This window comes from Marmota marmota, unplaced genomic scaffold (genome assembly GCF_001458135.2).
Source record: "Marmota marmota marmota unplaced genomic scaffold, marMar, whole genome shotgun sequence".
NCBI classification, from domain to species: domain Eukaryota; kingdom Metazoa; phylum Chordata; class Mammalia; order Rodentia; family Sciuridae; genus Marmota; species Marmota marmota.
The window spans coordinates 56435637-56458632 of NW_025999842.1; positions in this window are offsets into that span (position 1 = coordinate 56435637).

The following is a 22996-nucleotide window of genomic DNA, read 5'->3' on the forward strand; positions in this document are numbered from 1 at the left end:
ATTAAAAACTGCTTTCCCACCTATGAATATTTTGCTCCTCTTATTCCTTTTTTTCTTTTCCATTTATTTTTTAATTTTATTTTTTTATTCTAATTTGTTATATAGGACAGCAAAATGTATTACAATTCATATTACACACATGAAGCACAATTTTTCATATCTCTGGTTGTATACAAAGTATATTCACTCCATTCTTGTCTTCATACATGTACTTAGGGTAATGATGTACATCTCATTCCACCATCATTTTAGTACTCCTTGCACCCTTCCTTCCCCTCCTTCCCCTTTGCCCTATTTAGAATTTGTCTCATCTTCCCATGCTTCCCTTCCCAACCTCACTATGAATTAGCCTCCTTATATCAAATTAAACATTTAACATTCATTTTTTGGGGGGATTGGCTAACTTTATTTAGCATTATATTTTTCAACTTCATCCATTTACCTGAAAATGTCATGATTTATTCTTTTTTATTGCTGAGTAATATTCCATTGTGTATATATACCACATTTTCTTTATTCATTCATCTACTGATGGGCATTTAGGTTGGTTCCATAATGTAGCTATTGTGAATTGCACTGCTATAAACATTGATGTGGCTGTGTTATTATAATATGCTGATTTTAAGTCCTTTGGGTATAAACAGAGGAGTGAGACTGCTGGGTCAAATGGTGGTTCCCCTAACATATATCAGTTTTCCAAGGAATCTCCATACTGCTTTCATATTGGCTGCACCATTTTGCAGTCCCACCAGCAAAGTATGAGTGTGATTTTTTCCCCACAATCCTTACCAACACTTATTTATGTTCATATTCTTAATATCTGCCATTAAGTGACTGGAGTGAGATGAAATCTTAGAGTAATTTTGATTTGCTTTTCTCTAATAGCTAGAGATGTTCAACTTTTTTTATATATTAGTTTATTTATTGAATATCACCTTCTGAGAAGTATATGTTCAGGTCCTTGGACCATTTATTGATTGGGTTATTTGTTATTTTGGTGTTTAGCTTTTTGAGTTCTTTATATACCCTAGAGATTGGTACTCTATCTGATATGCAAGTCCAATGACATTCTTAATAGAAACAGAAAAAGCAGTCATGAAATTCATCTGGAAAAATAAGAGATCCAGAATAGCTAAGCAATCCTTAGCAAGAAGAGTGAAGCAGGTGGCATCACTATACCAGACCTCAAACTATACTACAGAACAATAGTAACAGAAAAAAGCATGGTATTGGCACCCAAATAGACTGGTAGACCAATGGTACAGATTAAAGGACACAGAGACTAACCCACATAACTACAGTTACCTTATATTAGACAAAGATGGCAAAAACATATATTGGAGAAAAAATAGCCTCTTCAACAAATCGTGCTGGTAGAACTGCAAATCTATATGCAACAAAGTGAAATTAAACTTCTATCTCTCACCATGCACAAAACTCAACTCAAAGTAGATCAAGCCTAGGAATACAACCAAGACCCTGTGTCTAATAGAAGAAAAAAAGTAGGCCCCAATCTCCATCATATCAGATTAGGCCCCTACTTTCTTATTAAGACTCATAGCACAAGAATTAATGTCCAGAATTAGTAAATGGGATGGATTCAAACTAAAAAGCTTGCTTCTCAGCAAAAAAGTATCAATGAGGTGAACAGAGATCCTCTTATTCCTAATATTGAATGAAGTTGTTTTTCAAACCAATTTTATGGAATAGACTACCAAAGACAGAGTTCAGGGGAAAATTAAAAGAGTATAGGGTTTTTTTAAATTTGGAGATCAAAGTCAAGGGAAGGCAAGGAAAAAGCAGCCAATATTTTGGTCCTTGCCCTCTAAGGTCATCCAGGAGCCAGAGAATGACAGAACACTTCTTCAGGCCCTGCAACTCTGGTGAGTAACCAGATCAGTGGATCAGGGAGGACCCCAAAGAACAGAAAGCCAACCAATGCACATTCTGCAAAGAAGAGGATTAATGAAGAGGAAATGTCCCTAATGTTTACAAGAAAAGCCATATATGGTCATCAAAGCTCTGATCCGTCCTGGCAGGTGGCATCACTGCTACAGGAAATCTGAAGGAGCCAAGAGGCTTTACACATGTCCCCAAGAGTGATCTCTGAGGAATCTCAGCGGACTAAAGAGTAGATAGGAACATCAGTTTTGACCAACTTGGTCTTAAATACCTAGGAGGAGAGTATAGCCTAAGCACATTCCTACATAGACTTTTAAAAGAAAAAACATTTTTTTTTTTAATGTTACAATATGTACACTTGTTTCAGCCCTATCAAAAGTAGGAAAAGCTGGAGACTCCAAAGGAAGGGTTCTTGGGTGGGATTGCCCAATAATAATAACCACAAAGGACTCTAGACTCGCAAGTTTGTCCTGAGTTAATTTCAGCCTGATCTCATAGACAAATCTTCCTAGCCTCCCACATTGATAAACTCCATGTGTTTTTCACTGATATGATTATGAGTTACTGTCTTTACGGTTTTCAGAGACCAGCTGAAATACTAATTTCTTTTGTGCTAATTGTTTACAAAAAAAGTAATGCTTTGCTCTCTTGTTTATTATTATCTTAGCATGATCCCTGCCCTATGTGTGCCTTGTGCAGTCACCTGCCATATGCCACTGTGGACCTCTGGACTGCTCTGATGCTGAATACCCTTCACTGTCCACATCACACTTGATAGGGAACACGACTTTGGGTTACTTTCTCCAACTTTACCCTCTTTCAACAGGAAGCAGCATGGAGATATTGTTGTCCATTTTTCCTTAGAAATGAAATGTAGAAGTTTACAGTGGGGGGAAAAGTAACAGTGGTCCACTTTATGCTTTGAATATAGACCTTGCTGCTCAGCCACTGCAACTTATTTTTAAAATGACATGTTTCTTTATCTTCCCCTCCCTAATCTCTCTTCCTTTTTAACCTCAGGGAGATAGGATTACCTTTCTCTATTTGAGGAAGATTTATCTGTCCTTGAGTACACACCCTCCATAGGAATGAAGTAATGCAGAAGATCTCAGAAATAACTCTCTCCTAGATTAACTAGTGAATTAGAACTCCAACAGAGAACAGGTAGAATGTAGAGTCACCCCTTTAAAAGCCCCCTGTTCCTTCTGATGGGCAGAATCACAGCATTTGGGGCAGGAGTTCCCTGTGTATTCTTTTTGGCAAATCAATAAAATATCTATTTCCTTTTTCTCCTAGCTTCCTCTACCTCACTAATGCATCTTCTTTTAAATTTATAAATAAAACTATGGGACATCTTTAGCTCATCTCAGTGTGGTCACTCAAATCCATACCATTTCCATCTTTCCTTATCTTCTCCCTTTCTTTTCACTTTTTAGGATGCCAGACACACAGCAGAAGTTCCTCTCATGACCATGTTGCTGTCCTCTTCCACTGCCTTTTTAACTTTACAGTTGGTTTTTACAGGCAAACAAGCTTAATTAGCTTCCTCAAGGTTTTCCTTAATCTCTACATCCACATTAAGGGCCTGTCAACAAAGACAAAATAGGCCTGTGGTCTTCCTGGCTGTATATTTCCTTGTTATGAACTTCATTATGTAATCTAAAATCTTTACACATAGATCAGCATCAACACTTCCTCAAAGTGATTATGAGTTAAGAATGGTGACAAATACTATGGAAAAATGTATTTTTCTCTATTTTTACTTTAAGGCAACAACTTTGAGTATTTATTATTATAAGGTTTGTTACTAACATCCTCCATAATACAAAATGCTAGTTAAAATTTATCACTGTTTTTCACAATGCTTTTTTTGTGATTCAATCACAATAAAATCAACTTTCTTTTTTTCTGTTAAAGAAAATCATTCAACTTTGTATTTTATAAAGAATGGAGCTTTAGAGATAAGTTATGAATATCTGTAATTCTAAACATTAAAATAATGATCTTTTTCAAATTTCTCCAAAGTATTTAAGATAGAATACTTCCAAACTCTTTTTAGGAGACTAGCACCATTCCAATACCAAAATCAGATGAGCAGACTATGTATAAATAAAAATCCAGGTCAATAATCTTGATGTACATAAATATAAAACTTCTCAATAAAATACCAGCGAAGTGAACTCAATAGCATATTAAAAGTTTCACTTACAATGATCAAGTGAGATTTATCCCTGAGTTGCAAGGATGTTTCAGCATATGTAAATTAATAAATGTGTTATATCACATTAACAGGATGAAGGACCAAACCCATCTGTTTATCACATTAGATTTTTTAAAATGTGCTTGACAGAAGTTCAACATCCTTTCATGATAAGTACTCAATAAATTAGGAGTAGAAGAAATGTGTCTCAAACCAATAAAGGCCCAATGTGAGAACCTACAGTTAACAGTATACTTAAGGATGAAAAGTAGAAAACTTCCTCTACAACCAGGAACTAAACAAGGATGCTCTCTTTCCCACTTCTATTCAACATAATATTGGAAGTCCTTGAAAGAGCTATTAGTCAAAAGAAAAACCTGAGAAACATCCAGAGAGATAAACAAGAAGTAGAATTGTCATGTTTGGTGATGACATGATTTTATACAGAATAAAATATCAAAGACTGTAACAAAAACACTATTTGATGTAATCAACAAATATAATAAAATTACAGAATATAAAATCAGTGGTCAAAAATCAATAATGTTTCTGTACACTAACACTAATCATTCAAAAAAGAAATCTCATTGATATGTATAAAATTACCTAGGAATAAGTTTAATCAAGAAAGTAAAAGATCTGCATACCAAAAAACTATAAAAAAAATTTGATAACATCTACAAATTTTAAAAATGAAGAAATAATGCAATAAACATTGTTGCAGGGTAGAAGAAAGCTCTGTCCTTTGAGGAGTCTTCTTTTAAAGGTTGAGCAGAAGACAGGAGTTTTCAGAAAAATAGCAACCCATTTGTAAGTTTTGTAAAGGAAGACCAGGGTGGGAGAGTAGTGTACTTGAGTGTTTGATTTCATGTGCATATGTGTGTGTATGTGTGTATGTGTGTGTGTGTGTGTGTATGTGACACTAACCTACTTCCCTATTCATTTAAACATAAAACGAATTGCAAAATAAGTGATAGAAAGGTGTTTTAAAGTCAAAATGAGAGGAAAAAAGAAGAAGAAAAATCTGCTTTAAAGAGAAATAAAAGAATAGAGATCTGGAATATTCCTTCCTGAGGGATGTTCTTATGCTGACTCCTTACTGTGACAAAGATTTCCTTATACTATTATGAGTTAAATGTCTTTCAGACATCTGTTAGTTGAAGGCAGAAGACCAGAGTAATATTCTGAAAGTTAAATTTTGGAAGTTTAACATGCAACTAATATAGAACACTATCCCTACACAAATTTTTATAGAAATGAGTTTTAACTGAACTGTAGCTACTCTTCATATTTGCTCTACTTCATTGGCTTCAAAATGGGAAAGAAAGAAATTATATGTAATACCATGAAGCATATCAGACATTTATAAAGCATATATGATATTCCACATTTAGAACTATCTCAACTTCTAATTGCAACTTATGATTTAGAGAGAGGCATAATGTGTAGTGTTTCTTAAGATGACCTTCTACCTTCTATTTTTTGGTGTGCTTTGAATCTCAAAAGATAAACTATAAGATTATTTTAGAAATTATGCTTTTTTTGCATGTAAAACTGTATCTTGATATTCTGACCTCTCATTATTTAACACATTAAAATTGTTTTATTAGGAAAATCATACTATAGTGTAGTGAATAAATATAATATCAAGAAGCCTTTTGTATATGAATAAACATACTTCAATGATAGATTCATTTAGGTTGTGTTAAACTTATTTTATTGCTAATAATGGCTACAAATTGGTAAGGATTTCTTGGTGATTTTCCCTTCCTTGGATGTTTTTTTATGTGAAATAGTTTAATAACTCTTTAGAGGGGCAAAACAATGAGCTAAGTGACTAGTATAATACATAATTTTTCTGTCATCTCAACTACTTTTGCAATGTCAAATCTGCATACATGAAAAATGAATTCTTGCCATCATTCATTTAATGTGAGATCAAAAAATACTGCTTATGCCATATAAATCTAGAGCTAATATGCTAAAATTATAGAATTTACAGAGGTGAAATGATCACATACTACATTTTGTAAATCAAAGTCACTTGCTATAAGAGCTTATTTCAATTGTGGATTTTCACAAATGAAAGCTAAGGTTTCATTTTTAAATTTATAGTGACGATTGTAATACATCAAGTGAAGTCTGGTTAGTCAATATATAAAATGTTTTACCAAATTATTTGTTATTTAAGATGATAAATAAGGCCATTAATTTATTAATTTGAGTTAATATAACCCACTTTTTTCCAAAGCATTTTTTATGTTGCAAATGAAACCAAGAATTAAGAATTTTTATTTTAATTCACTGAATAGATATAATTAGTAATATTTGAAGAAATAAGTCACTGTTCCTTTTTCTTTTATAGTTTTTATTATATTAGTCTTATTTATCATTTCTGATTCTCTTCCTCTCGTCTAAGGATTCAAGTTACTGCATGAGGTCATCTCTGTAATCCAATATTTGCCCCCACCCATCACCTTTGTAATGCTATTGATAATACATTACATATCTATAAGGCATAGGCCCCATGGTACATTTTCAATTTTACCATTGAAATTGTTTCATTCAATTGCTTTTTAAATCATTTAAGGAAAAAAAAAAGTTAAAAAGAAATGTGAACTTACACTGACTTTTATAATAAAGTAAGTACCTTTATAAATGGTATTTGCTTTTTTATGGATTCACAATACTGTCGGAGGGTTGTGCATGTAGCTGGGTAGTACAGCACTTGCTTAGCGTGTGGAAGGCCCTGGGTTCAATCTACAGCACCACAATAAAGAAAAGAAAGCAGACCAAACAAACAAAATACTGTCTGAAATCACTTATATTAAAACTGAAGAATATTCTTTAGGAATTTTTTAAAGTAGATTAGCTAATGTCAAATGCAGTTTTTATTTATCTGGTAAAGTATCCTTCACCTTTATTTTTTGAGGGGTTTTTTTGGTGAATATACTATTCTTGTTTTTTGTTACCACTCCCCACTCTGCTTTTCTTCCCTTTGAAAACTGTGCAAATATTTTTTTTTTTTTTTAAAGAGAGAGTGAGAGAGGGAGAGAGTGAGAGAGAGAATTTTTTTTAATATTTATTTTTTAGTTCTCCGCGGACACAACATCTTTGTTTGTATGTGGTGCTGAGGTTGGAACCCGGGCCGCACACATGCCAGGCAAGTGCACTACTGCTTGAGCCACATCCCCAGCCCGAAAACTGTGCAAATATTAATCCACCACTTTCTAACATTGATCGTTTCTGATGAGAAGTTAACTCTTCATTTTTGGGGAGTTTCTTTGTGAGAAATCATTTTTCTTTTACTATTTTCCAGAGTTTCTCTCTCTGTTCTTTCCCTTTGTCTCTCTCTCTATTTTTTTTTTTCTTTTTTGTTTCGCTTTCTCTCTCTCTCTTCTTTTTTTTTTTTTTCTTTGCTATGGTACTGTGGATGGAACCCAGGGTGCTCTACTGCCGAGCCACATTCCCAATCTTTTTTTTAAATTTTATTTCAAAACAGGGTTTGATTTTGAGATTGTCTTTAGCCCCTGTAGTAGTTGGGATAATAGGTGTTAGACCAAGCTCAGTCATCACTTCTTTGCAATTGTCTTCTGTGTCACTCTTGCTACTTCTTCTGCTAGGCTCATTATGCATATGTTAATGTTTTATTGGTGCCCCACATATCTCTGAAGCTCTGTTAATTTTTCTTTATTTTTTTCCTTTTTCTTCTAGCTTCGATGACCTCTATTTTATCTATTTACAAGTTTAGTAATTCTTATTTCTGATAATTAAAATCAATTATTGAGCCCATGTAGTGAATTTTTTATTTGTTGCTGCATTTTTCAGTTTCAGAATTTCCACTTGTTACTTTTAAAAATGGTTTGTCTTTATTGATATTTTCTTTTCAAGGAATCATTGTCATCATACTTTCCTTTATATTTAGTTATGTTTTTGTTTATTTCTTATATATATTTATAATGCCTTCTTTGAAATCGTTCTAGATAGATGTTCTATCTGGTTACTTTTATAGTTATGTTTACTTTTTCAGTGTATGAATCATATTGTCAGGGTTTTTTTTTTTTTTTTTTGAATCATGCTTTCTTATTTCCTGAACATCACTTAGAGACATTTGCAAACTATTCATTTTGGATAATGTATTATAGCAACTCTTGGTACTATCCCTTTGTGTTTCCCCCTTGTTATTTTTATTTTATTATTTATTTGTTGAGGGACTGGATATATTATTGGCAAGACTTGATATATTATTCCTGTGAAGTATTTCTATCCATTAGTATTAATTCTTTGCTCTTTCTCCTGAGGGGGAACCAAGAGTCATTCTGGGATAACAATTGCTTTTGCATCGCTTTCTTTGATTCTTTGGCAGACCACATATTACTATTGAGCTCCATTAATTGGTTATGCCATTAAGTGGTTGTTCCACATTTCTCACAACAATGCCTTGGGACATAAACTATTATGTAGACTGATACAACTGATACAATCATATTCAATTTTCTTTGAATAACCAGCTCCAGAGAATAGTATTTTAGGGTTGGTCTGACCCCAGAGAGATTCTACCTTCTGTCTTTTTTTATATGTTCTCTGGAAAATGAGCCAACCAACCATTTAGACTTCAGCTTTATGAATCCAAGAATCTCCTGCCAGTTTCCTTTCACCACAGTTTTCACTGTTTTTGAGAACCCACTTAGTCTCCAATTTCTCCACATCTTATTGCAGTTATTTTGGGAAAAGATCAGAACTTTGTTTTATGATTTTTTTTCTCTCTTCCTAACTCCTATCTGCTCAACACACTGTTATCAGAAGAAAAAAACAAAACAAAACAACTTTGATCCATGTATCTAGAACTGGGTGTAGGACAATAACACATTCCTCTCTGAGCAACATTTCTGCTTTCTCTGACTTCTGGGTGGAGGGGAGTGCAACAACAGTACTAGGTCTCCTGAATTTGCTTCCCTAGCATGAAACCACTTCCTCTGGGCTTGGGATATGGTGGTAGAGCCCCAATATTCTCAGTGCTATCGCACTCTTAAGAGAGCCTCCTCACATCTGTAGGAGCTACATAGAAAGATAGAGTCCCCTCCACTTTCCAAGAATGAGAGTCAGTTACATGTCAGGCAGAATCTGAAATACTGAACATCCTAATCCTTCTGGGAAGGCAGAGCTCCAAACAGGTGGTGTGAGGACAGGAAGCACAGTGTTTTGTGGAGTTTCCCACTGGCTGAACTGGGAAGAGGTAGAGAGGAAGCATTCTTGGTTTAAATACCACAGACTCTCACTGTTATTGACGAATGCTGGTAGATTTCCTTGAATATATTTTCATTAGCTATATGTCCTTGGCAGCACTTCTTGATATCTTAAATGGTTTTGCTTTTTGGCCTTTATGAAAATAGTCAGCAGTTTCACTAAGATATGAGTCCAAAGACCCCTTTATGCTGCCATACTAGAGACTGTGCTTTAATAGATGAATTTTCTTTTTTTTCCTCTTGCTTTTTTGTATATTATTACATTTTTGAGTAATTGCCTAGCATATGACTCTAACTTGGCCTTTGAAAAAGTAAAGTGTGAATTTTTTCATCACTTATACAGTCTACATCATTAATTCCATATTCTTTAGTTATTTGGAATAATGCATTAAATGATTATATTGATTAATAAAATCAAACAAATTCATAAGCACCAACAAATTAATGTCAGCAGTATCATTAAGAAATAAATGGTTAAAATGCAGTAATATCCTTGTTTTAGAGGTTCATAGAGGCAAATATGTTTCTAATAAATGTTTAATGGTCTTCATTAAGCTCTTTTAGCACATTAAAATCATCTAATATTGCTACAATAATTAGTCTTCTAAACAGCAGAGTGAGCACAAGTAGGATTGATCACTTGCATAGATTTAACAACACAGCCCCCAACCTTTTGATGACTCTCACTAATAACAGAAGCTATAATCATAGACTCTTTTCTGTGGAGAACAATAATGTCAAGAGAATATCAATTTTGGGATAATCTTATTTTTCAGACATTATCATGTCAAGCAATAGATGAAATATTTCAGTCCAAGTACACATAGAGAATCAACACACTACCAAAAAAATATTTTTCTATAGCTAACCTAGCATGAAAAGCACAGAAATAACATAACAATCTGAGCTTGCATTGTTAGTGCTGCAGTCACTTGGATGATTATGGGCTTTTGAAAGATGGACATATTTTGACCATTTCAATCATAGAAGATATGGTCAATTGACTTTTAGAAGGACTAGAAATGGAATTTCAGATTTCTCTATTCTATTTTTACCAAAGTATAACACAACAAAGCCATTTATGACTTGTCTTCAGAGTTTCGAGGTTGTTTTATGGGCATTTGAGTTGCAAATAGTCTATTATCATGGAACTTAAGTGTGGCTATTTTTGCAAAAAGGTTTTGGAATTTCATGTAGAAAAAGAGATAAAATTGCAATCAAAATGAATTCCCTGATATTAGCCACCTATTTCCTGAAGCAAAATGAATTTAAAAATCTCTCTTTGCTTAAACTGAACCAATGCCAATTAGTCCCAGTAGTAATAATGTAAATTTATATTAGTTCCAAAGCTGAGGTAATTTAGAATAAAACATCAAAAGTCCAATGGATGCTGATAATATTCCTTCACTAATGACTTAGATGTGCGCTGATGACTCTCAAGGAAATGGTGCAGAGCAGTTTTCTGAATCTACAATATATCATACAGAATATTCTTCAATATATTGCCCAATCTTTTTTTCTACTGGATTTCTTTCTGAATCTCTGCACTTCTTTGAATATTCAAATTTTATTCATCTGATAAGCCTCAGCTTCCTTTCTTAGAGATGTTTGAGTCTTTTTTAGAAATGTTTTGTTATTTATAGCATCTTACAACCTTTAAAATTTGGAATAATGATCTTGAGGAATTTTTCTCTCTCAAGGCTTAAAGGAGTAGAATTTTACCCCCATCATGCACAAATTATCTATATCTTTGAAACTAGGCAATGATTTTTTAAATGTGCAATTTAAAATTTCAAACTATATTACCATTTTCCTCCCAGAAGCTTCACTGTCAGTGACTTAGTAAAACCATCATTAATCACAAGATAAGCTACAGTCATGTGGTGATTGTAATTTGGTCCCACGGAACCAAAGACAAATGATATGGAATACTATTAGCAATGATAGCTTTAATGTAGACATTCATCATGGATTCAGGTTCACTTGATGTGACTTTGGGATAAAAACGAGGAAATTGCCTAGCTGTTGAAAATTCTATTACTGTTAAATCACAATTTTGGCAAAAGTGTGTAAAAAAAAGAGTGATACATTTTGGGTTTTCATTTTTTTGTTCTTAAAAGATATAAGTGAAGAAGTCTTTGAAAAACCCAGATGCATTACAATTAGAATAGTGAATGTTGATGAGTTGTTCTAATTGTTAATAATAAAATCTGGAGGATTTGGCAAGCTCTCTCTGTAGGAGCCACAAGGCTTCTCCAGATCTTCAGAAAAGGTAAACTGTTAGCAGATGACAACAGGGAAACACTTTAACATGCATACACACACACACACACACATAGGCACACATGATTCCATGCACACAGAATATTCCTCATTGACATGTTTTATTGGTTACAACAGAATACCATCATTGGGAAGATATTCTGGTTACTAATTTAAGCATAGTTCAGTGGTCAAATTTAAGAAGTTATTCAGGTTTATAAGGACATATAAAATCATTAGTAGAAGATTTTCCTACAGGAAATCTTCAGGCAAAATGGATGTCGCATCAAAACTATGAATGTGATTAATATCTATAAAATAATATTGACTGTGATTTATAGACATCCCCTCCCCCCCAAAAATAAAAAAAAAATAAAAATTATAAACTTCAATGCTTTAGTTGCAAAAAACAAAATCAAGTCTTACTACCTCAGGACTAAATTCAAACAATGCCTTGTGTACTTTCTTAGGGTATTTATTTTATTTATTTAAAATAATCCTGTCATCTGAAGCTACACATGTTTATATTACATTTAGTTTTATTTTTTCTAGATATTTTTTCTTGTTGATTCCTTCTTTAGCTTCACCTGCCTCTGGTTCTATATAATTAATTTCTTTCTAGCATTAATTGATTAAGTTATTCTACCATGCACTGTAGTCCCAGAAATTGCTGGTAATCCTATAGCCCACATAAAGTAGATCTGTGATTAAATAATAAAACATAAAGATGAAATATCTGCAAAGTCAGATCTGAGATCTTGCCCACCATATCGTCTTGTCATCAATATTTGAATTAACAAGAATAATGAAAATGACACTAACAATTTATCCCCTTGCGCAGTTTAAAATATGTATATTTTTGCAATTCATAAAGTGTTTCAACATTTCATTGACATTGATGCTGTATCTCTGTATTTATATCTTTACATATACATATATACAAATATATATACATAGCATATGTATATGAATATGTTTATGTTGCATTTTGTTTTATCTTTTCTAGATATTTTTCTGTTGATTCCTTTGGTAGAGAAAATAGTCTTTATTTCTTGAATATCCTGAAGAATAAATACTATATTTGCTTCAACGTACACCTTAAGAATTTGCTCTATGATCAAATTCTCAGTATCATGGCAAGGTTGTTTCATATACCTAGAATATGAAAAATATGAGTCATTTATAAATTTCTGAAAATCCCAATTGCAAAAGAATTTAAAATAGAATGTACCTAATATAGAATACCCTTAAAGAATTTGGCTGCTATAGTAACATAAAAGATTAGCTCCTACAAGCCTGAAGATTCTTATGATGAGGACACCAGCTTGGAGTCCTGTGACTACAGACTGATTATAGATATGCTAACTTTCCTATTTTTGTGAATTTGGACAAATACTTTGTACAACTCAGATCAAGTTGTATAAAGGTGCTATAGATCACGTAGTATAAAGGTGCTATAGATCAGGTAGCTTAAACAACTGTAATTTATTTCTTATAGATCTAAATGTAAAAATCTCAAGGTCAATCTATTGACAGGATTGTTTCTTCTGAGGACTCTCCTGGCTTAGATGTTGGCCCTCTGTATGACCTCACATAGACTTTCCTTTCTGTACTCAGACATAACACACAGGTGTGTGTACCCTCGTGTCTTCCTGAGTGCTCAAATTTCCTTTTCCTATAAGGACACCAGTCCAACTGGATTAAAGTTCATCCTAATAATCTAATCTCATGCAGTTTACATTTAAATGTTGATGGAAGAGGTTTGTGTATGAAAGACACAAAACTCATAACCCCTTCTGCGTCTCCAAGCAACATGGGCCATAGTTGTAATTTAGAGTATTTGGTGGCCTCAGGGGCAAAGAAAAGTATAACAGCATATTTTCACATTTTATGTAAATTTGTATCCTTGACTTGTTATCTAAAAGTAAACACTAGTGCAAATAGAGTTTTGTGCAGAATCATCTTGCCTTAACTATTGAATACAATTCCCTTTGGATTTATTTATTTATTTTTATTGTATAAATTACTTTATTTGTAATTATTACTTTATTTACTTTTCCCCCTCATACTTTTTATATAAAAATTTGTAAATATTATATTATAGCTTTAAATAATTTTAGCATTTGTCATTACATATCTATATATGCACACAATAAACAACCAAAAAAAAACCAACAATATAATTTGGCCAGTATCACTCCCCAGTACCTCTTCTGTCCCTCTCTTCCTAAGTGTGTATGTAAACAAGCATAAAAGATGATGTTATGGAGTACATACTGAGAGCATAAAGGTAATGATAGTGAAGCAAATTAATGTATCTATATCACTACTCAGGGTTATCCCCTTTTAGTTTTTGTGACCAAACTTGATAGGAGATTATCATGGTAGAGATTATTCAGCAAGATAAAAGAAAAACAGAACAGAAAAAAAAAGAATTTTTATAAAGCAAGAGAGCTAAGCCAGGTGCAGTGACTCATACCTGTAATATCAGGGACTTCGGAGACTGAGACAATAGGATATTGAGTTCAAAGCCAATTTTAGCAACTTAGCAAGGGTCTAAGCAACTTAATGAGACCCTGTCTCAAAATGTAAACTATTTATAACAATATTCATATGAAGTATTTACGTATCATAGTATTCAAATGAAGTATTTAGATATAAATTTAACAGAATATTGTTGAAGTTCTCCCTGTATACAGTAAACTACAAAGCTAATACAAAGCTAATAAAATAAATCAAAGATGTGACTAAGTGGAGTGCTTGCTATTTTGTGTTCATAATCAGTACCAATAAAATATCAATCTTTCCCAAATTGATGTATGATTTCAACACAACCTTTGTAAAATTCCAGGAAGTCACTTTGTCAACACTGACAAGCTAATTCTAAAAGTCATATGGAAAAGCACAGGACCTAGCATAACCAAATTAATACTGAAGAAGAACAAGACTGAATTCAATTCCAGCCTTATTTCAGATTTACTAGAAAGATGTGGTAATCAGATAGCATCACATCAGGAAAAAAATATTCACAAAATTTAACCAATGAGAACTGGAGCCAGAAATAAATCCATGGAAATATAGTCTAGTGATGAAGATAGGAAGGCAGTTTATAGGGGAAAGGAAAGTCCTTAGTCAAATGCCAGTGGAACAACTGAACGTCCACATGCAAAAGAACAAGCCTAGACCAACGTTGTACTTGTTAAACAAAATGGATCATTCAAGTCATGTAAATGCAAAAACACAAAGTTCCAGAAGAAGAACACAGGAAAATAATCTACATGATTAGTTTTTCAGTGAGTTTTTAAATACAATACCAATATTAAGATGGCTGAAAACAAAGTCAAGTTGTATTTTACTAAAACTAAAAGACCACAGTTAAGAGAACAAAATGTAGAGCACATATAGGGAAAATATTTACAAATTCAAAACTTCCTGAAGATACAAGGAGATCATAAGACTCTACTATAAGAAAATAAATAACCTGTATTACTTTCTGTTTCTAGTGTGACAAATTATTACAAATTTGGTGAGTTAAAACAGTAAAATTTTACTCTTTCTTTTCTTGAAGTCACAAGTCCAAGGCTGACCAGCAGGTGGGTATTCCTCCTGGAGGCTCTAGAGGAAAAATATTCTCTTTCTTCAGCTTCTTGCAGGCTGTTCTGCCCTGTGTTTTCTATCTTTGCTTCCTTAATCACATCCCCCTAATTTAACTGTGATTTTCCTGCCTCTTCTCAAGGTCCCTTGTAACCACATTGAGTCCAACCAGATGACTGAGGTTAATCTTTTTATCTCAAGACCTTTTACTTAATCACATGTATAAAATTATTTCTAGTAATAGTTATGTGTTTTGGGATTCAGGAGTTGGCATATTATATATGCATGGGGGGATTTTGTTCTGTATAAATACTAATTTAAATGAGCAAAAGATGTGAATAAATGCTCTACAAAAAATATTTTCAGAAAGCACACAATCATGAAAAGATGCTCAACATAATTTGTCATTAGAGAATTGCAAATAGGAGCAGCAGTAAGATACAACCACACACCCATCAAAATGGTGAACAACAACAACAAAAAAATACTGACTAAATAACAACTACTGATGAAGGTACATAGGAACAGGATGTGGGATATGTAGTGTTCATTGACAGTGGGATACAAAATGGTGCAACTATTGTGAGGGCAGTTTGGTAATTTCTTATAATGCTAAACATAGAATTACCACAATGATTACTCCCAGATATTTATCTAATTGATGCAAAAATATCTGTGCACATACAAAAAAATGGAGATGGGTTTTTAAAGTATGGCTAATCATCAAACCTGGAATTACCCAAGACTTCCTTCAATAGTTGAATGAAAACAAACCACAGGAAGCCATATGGTGGAGAACTCTTCAGCAATCAAAAGGAACAAATAATCAAGATATGAAAAGGTATAAGTGAACCTAAATGCATATTGCCAAGTAAAAAAAAACCAGTCTGGGCTGGGATTGTGGCTCAGCAGTAGAGCGTTCCTCTAGCATGGGCGGGACTTGGGCTCGATTCTCAGCACCACATAAAAATTAAAAAAAAAAAAAAAAGGCATTGTGTTGTGTCCATCTACAAAAAAGATATTCTCTCTCTCTCTCTCTCTCTCTCTCTCTCNTCCCCAGCCCCGCCCCTTTGTTTTTGACAGGTGTAAACCATGAGAAGTATGACTCCCTCAAGATCAGAAGCAATTAAAGAAGCCAGTCTGGGAAGGCTGCATACTGAATGATTCCATTTGTATGACATTCTGGAAAAGACAAAACTGTAGAGAAAATACAAAATTCAGTGGTTTCCTTTGAATATTTGGCCAGGCTCTTGTCTGTCCTAACCGCACAATCTTAGGTTTTTGTGTTGATACTAGAAAAAAATGTTTTCAGTAATGTCCTGGGGAGAGAATGTGTGTTTGCTTTGCAGAGCTGAACCCCATATTAAATCCCAGGCATGCAGACCTTTTTCAGATAGTTTTCAGCTTTGTGCCACTATTGGCACTACTCTGGGGATGGGGTTTTCAATAGAGCTTCAGAGAAGATCAGTTATCTTTGTTGCTTGTAAACTAATTATCTCTCATTCTTATCATGTCTCTGAGGTGGGGAGAGAGGAAGAATGGGAATATACCCCAAGTCAAAATGCTACAGACCATATATTGATAGAGGTTCAGTAGTATTCCTTGGATGGATACTTCCCAATCATTCTGTAAATCTGGTAATTTCCATACTTCTGAAAAGGTTATTATTATTATTTGATATCATGATTATTTTATTCATTGAATTTCTTGTTTCCATTTCACAAGGCAATCTCTGACAAAACAGATCTTGATCTCAGTATGTGACTATCCCAGCAGGGACAGAATGATGACTGCAGAGGAGAACACTGGTACAGTACACTGAAGTCATATTCTGTTAGACAGTCATTTAGTGCAAAAGAAGTTCAGATTTTGACCTATATCAGTAAGTGAAACTCCTTCAACATTTTTAATTGTGGAATAACCTGGAAAAGAGATTTGTGAAAAAGTAATCTGAAAATAGATTTGTGAAAAAATAAATACTCTGATGAGTATTTATTAATTATTCAAGAATGATTTGATAAAGAAAGGCAAGTTTGGAGACTTTCACAAATGTTCAAAAGTAACCTGAAATGTCACAAGTTACTGTGGTCGATATAAATGTAAAGAATTGCACGAAGAACACTTTTAAAGGAAAACTTGATAGAATTTTGAGATTTGTGAACATGAGAAACATATAAAAGTATGAAATGAAAGATGCTTTTATGTTTTTAAGTTTGAGTAACTGGAGAAATTAATTCACTGATGTGTATCAGAAATTGGTTTTAGGAGGAGGATGAATAATTGAATTGCTCAAGTTTAAGTATTGATGAAGTATAAGATGAAATTTCCAAGAAAATATTGATGAATTGTAAAATGAAATTTTCAGAAAAAAAGTTGAAGACATAGCTAGAATTTCATTAGAAGTTAAAGTTTCCTCTTATAGATTTGTAAATAAATAATAAATGTAAAATTTGATGGTGGGAAGAGAATACTTTTTAAGGTATTTATAGAGGAAGATATTTATAGGGAAAGGCCTTATAGCATATAGAAAAATACAGTTGAGAACATGGACAAGGGATCAGCGAAGACCCAGGGTGTAGACAATTTGGTGAGTTCTATGGAAGTCATAACAACTTATTGGAAAGGAGGGTACCACTTAGAAGGTGTTTAAAATGTTCACGCCCAGAAGAAACAAGTGAATAAATACAATTGGGAAATGGGTAGAAGATATGGGACACAATTTTTAAAGAACAAACTTGTGATACCTAGGATTGGATCCTGGAACAAAAAGAGATAGATCAATGGCCAAAGTAGTGAAATCAGAATAATGTCCTGAGTTAAGTAATAACAATAATAATAAAAAGAGTAATAATATAATTCTATTATTGTTTTTCTCTCATAGATAATCCTCTGCCTGCTACAGTACACAGAACCAAGGCAGGCCTGATATATAGATGAACTATTTGGTATTAACCTTTCCAGAATCTCATAGACTTTCATTTGAATTACATTTTTTTTTCCTGATAGATTAAGGTGTGACACATAGTAAAGGAAGCACTGGAATTACTCAGCTTTCAAGTGTCAAAGCTAACATGTGTTTCAAAGGACATGGTAAAAGTAGTCAATTTTTAAGTATTTGTTTTATATTTCACAATAGTAACACTGCATATACATTTCTGGCTGTACATATGAGACACAAGTTACTGATTTTATAGGGAAATAACATTTTTTATGTCATTAGATCTACAACTAGAATCAAAACACAATCATAAATAATACTTGGTTTGATTCTATTTTTAATTGGGATAATAAACCATAAAATAATAGTCACAATTTTCTTTGAGTTGAATCTGTTTACAATTTTTCATTAAAATATCTGTTTTGTGCAGATTATCAAATTATTATAGATAAAGGACTTTTTCTTACTTAAAAGGTAACATGTAAATATTAGCAAACAAACAAGTTATTTCCAAATTCTGGTTAATGTGAAATTTGATGTAGATTCTCAATTCTATTACATTACCAGGGTACCTTTTGTTTTAATAATTATTACTACTTAACAATTTTGATATCAACTTTGAAACTACATGTCAAATGTTTTCTTACCCTTAGCACATTATCTGAAGCTATATAATCTTTAAACATGATTCTTTTTTACCAAACAAGCACATAACAATAATTTCATTGATTATGTTTGTAGTATCCTTACTCCTTAATTTTCCTATAAGAACAAACCTTCACAAAATGTTGATTTTAAAAGGCATTACAATGACATTACTTCTTATATTTTTTTTCTGTGAACAATTGCATGCTATTTTGTTTTCAGATTCTTGAGATGCAGTTTCTGCAATTTGCATTTTTACAATTTTCTAAATGTATAAAACAAAACTAGGCTTCTTTCTATGGAAAAAACAAAAAACTTGCCAAGGATTTTTTGTTCTGTTGTTATGATGAATACAGATTCTTCATTAAAAAGCAAATTTTTCATTACAAATGTTGAATAAGATGATACCTAAAATAATTCAGTTAGTTAAAATTAAATGCTAAGGAAGGAAAAAGATACACATGTACACATAAGTATGTATACTAGTTCCATGGCAGTTTTTTGATAGTAAAATTTCATGTTAGCCACTTAACATATGAAAAATCAAAGGAGTCTTGACATTCATATTGTTCTAAATAATGCTTTTTCTTCATAAATGCAAAATTTTAAATATACATTTTGATAATATTGTTACATATTAAATCAAAACAGCCTTAATTAAAAAAAATACTTAGCAATATGACTGAGTTTTCTTCCTCATTTAATTCTATCCCTTTAAATATGTTGAACCAAACACTTCTTTCCTTTAAACTCCAGTGCTAATTCCATCAGAGTAGATAGTGTAAGTTCTCCAATATTTATGTTAGATTTAACCATAGTTTCCCTGTTATATTACCTATCTGGCTTTTTTATTCCAGGGTTTTTGTACTCCCATGCTTTGAAGGGGAATTTTGATAAAGCCTGATGCAGGCTGTCTCCAGGAGAAAATGTTGAGTTATCCAAAACATTTCTTCAAAAACATTTCTTGCTTATCTAAGAATGTTGAATGGGTGGGAAAAGATCTTGAGCTTTAATCCTATTAGATACTTCTGTGACCTGCATGTATGTGTCTCCCCCAATTTGTTTGTGAAATCCAACTCCCAAAGTAATAGCACTGGTGGAAGGCTTTTGTGAGATGACTAGGTCATGGGGGCAGAGCATTCATAAATGGAATTATTGCCATTATAGAAGAGGCAGGAGTAGATGCTGCCAAGTCTCTTCTACCACATGAGGACACAGCTAGAAGGTATTACCTTTGAAATAGAAAGCAAGCAATCACCCCAGACACCAAACTTGCCTGAATTTTGGAGTTCCTAGCCTCCAAAACAGGGAGAAATAAATTTTGTTTGTTTATAAGGTAGCCATTTGTGATATTTTATTATAACACTACAAATGGACTGAGACAGATACGATGATAGTTAGATCAGTATTTTTCCAAATAGATGGATAGATGAGTTTCACTCAGGCCCATCTGAATGTGTGGGTTAAAACTAATTCCAGTGGTCTTACAATAGAATTAAAAATCCAAAGTACTTGAATTTAAAAGTACTACTGAGCATACTGTCCTATGCAGGAAAGTATGAGGACACAGGGTAAGAAGGCAAGTTAGATAGTACATGCTCTGTATTTAAGCCATTTCTGTCATTATGAACATTTATAGTTGATGTGTTGATGGTGTTTTTTAATGAAACTTCATAGAAAGCTAGTTACACTACATTCAAGTACCTCCTGAAATCCCCAAACATCCAATATGCAATCCTTTATATTAATCTTATTTCAATAAAGTATTTTCAGTGATATTTGTTTGAATATTATTATTGGAATGATTCAAAATATTTCAATTGTTATTTTTCTCTTTTTCTGTGTTTTTTCTAAGAGCAATGCCAAATTTTTTATCAGTGTACTAGCCATCAAGACCCGTTTTATATAACCAAGAGTTTTGTTTTAATATATTTGTCTGTCTTCACTCAAATATATCAGCCAGGTCCAGTCACTTAATTTTTATGGCCTAGTGCAAAATATACAATTGGGGCTACTTGTTCATAAATTATGTTGCATTTCAGAATGATAGCAATGAAGCATTAAAATAAGCGTGAGGGCTGGGGATGTGGCTCAAGTGGTAGCGCGCTCGTCTGGCATGCGTGCAGCCCGGGTTCGATCCTCAGCACCACATACAAACAAAGATGTTGTGTCTGCCTCGAACTAAAAAAATAAATAAATATTAAAATTCTCTCTCTCTCTCTCTCTAAAAAAAAAAAAAAAAAACAAGCGTGAGATTTTGTAAGACTGCACAAGTTCCTTGTCCTCTAAGTTGTCCCTGTCAATAGAATACTGATGTCCCTTATGCTAGTGAAGTACTCAAAAGACTTTTTGAAAAGAAGAAAAAGAAGAAAAGAAAGACTTCTTGTTTAAGAATGAGCTATTGTTTCAGACTTAACAATTATTTTACATCTGGAAGATTTTAACAAAAGTTATGTCTGAAGATTTATGTTCTTCTTAAGTTGTACAATTTATGAAGGAAACAATTAAAGGGACAATTTATGAAGAAATTTAAAGGGACAATTTATGAAGAAGGTAATTTTTGACAACTGAATTTTTTCAATCAATGGCTTATTTTTACATAATTTCCCCATCTTTCAATATATTTTTTAACTCATCTCTAAACCTATTCTGACAAAATGAATTTAGACTTGCAGAATTTTGCTCCCAAACAATAAATATTTCATTTGGCTGAATACAAAAAGAATAGAAGATATTCAAGTGGGTGTTTGCTCAATTAAGATAGATCTAGATATCTTAGGCTTGGTGTTCAATCTTTTAACGAAAATAGAGTAAAAATTTGTAAAACAAGAATGCTAATGTGACACAGTCCAAGTGGTACTCAACACAAAGTTCCCTAGTTTTTCTCTTTCCTTGCCACTATAAATACATTTTTAAAATTCCATTGTGGCTAAATATACACTCCTCTCACATGTTCCACATGGAGACATTTAAATAACTGTGTAGTATGAGTAAAATAGAATAACCTTTAAGATTTCTGCCAGCTGGAACTGAAATGAACCTTCAAAATCATTGTTTTCCCTTTTCTGAAGGACTCCCTGAGGATTGCATTGAAAACAATTCTGTCTTGCTGTCTAACACAGTTCATGCATCAACTCCAACCTACAGTGACAGAATGCTTGTGGTGCACTACCCGGAATGATACAGAGTGTACATTCAGAAGATGCTTTTCAGCTTTCATGTTCTACATATGTAGCATGTACATTGGGATCTAGACCTTATTGACATTTAGTATCATTTGACTTAATACATTTTTATATATCTTGTCCTAAATATAATACTAGATTTAATAAAATTTCAACTCCTCATTAGTTCAAACATTTGCATCAAAACTTACATTGGCACTTCATTTTGCCATATTAAGTGTCAGGTTTTAGAAAATGGTTAGCATTTTCTGAAGATTAAAATATTTTACTGAAAATACTTATTCTCTTTTGCCTTTTATTTTTGACTCGATATATTTTTTTCATTATGTCTTTATGGCCATAGTTTTATTTGATAGTATCTCATAGATCAGCCCTCATTCTTCAGATAAGTGATATTAAAATAATTTGTATTACCTATAAAATATTTTATAACTATTGTACTCCTTTAAATATTTATAAGGAAAAATCTGGAATTCATCCTTGTAATTGTAAAAGATATAAAGTTTCCATTTCTATCATATTGAAAACATTGACATTACTGAACAAAACACATTACATTTTATACTGTAGCCAATTACATCTAAATACCGGTTTTGTTAGCTATTAACATCCATTTGTACTCTTACATTAAAAAGCTGTCCTCTACCAGACAGGTTATTTATGTTATAGCAGCTGAAAATTTTCTATTTGAATTCTTTCACATGATTTTACTCAATTATATTATATCATTTAAAATATATCATTCATTGTCCAAGCATGTAGAAGGGTAAACATAATCTTTAAAGATATTAATTTTCTGTTTCTCAGCCTCTAAGGGGCTTGATTGATTATCATTGATTGATTGATTGTCACTGCAATTAGAATTAGTGCACAATGGAATAATTTCTAATTAGTACCTTACAGTTTTTCATAATAGTGTTGTTTTATTATTATTAAAATTATAACAATAATATTAATATATTATTTAATAATAACTAATCCATATATTCATTGATGAGGTTTAATTATTGTTTAAACAAGGAAT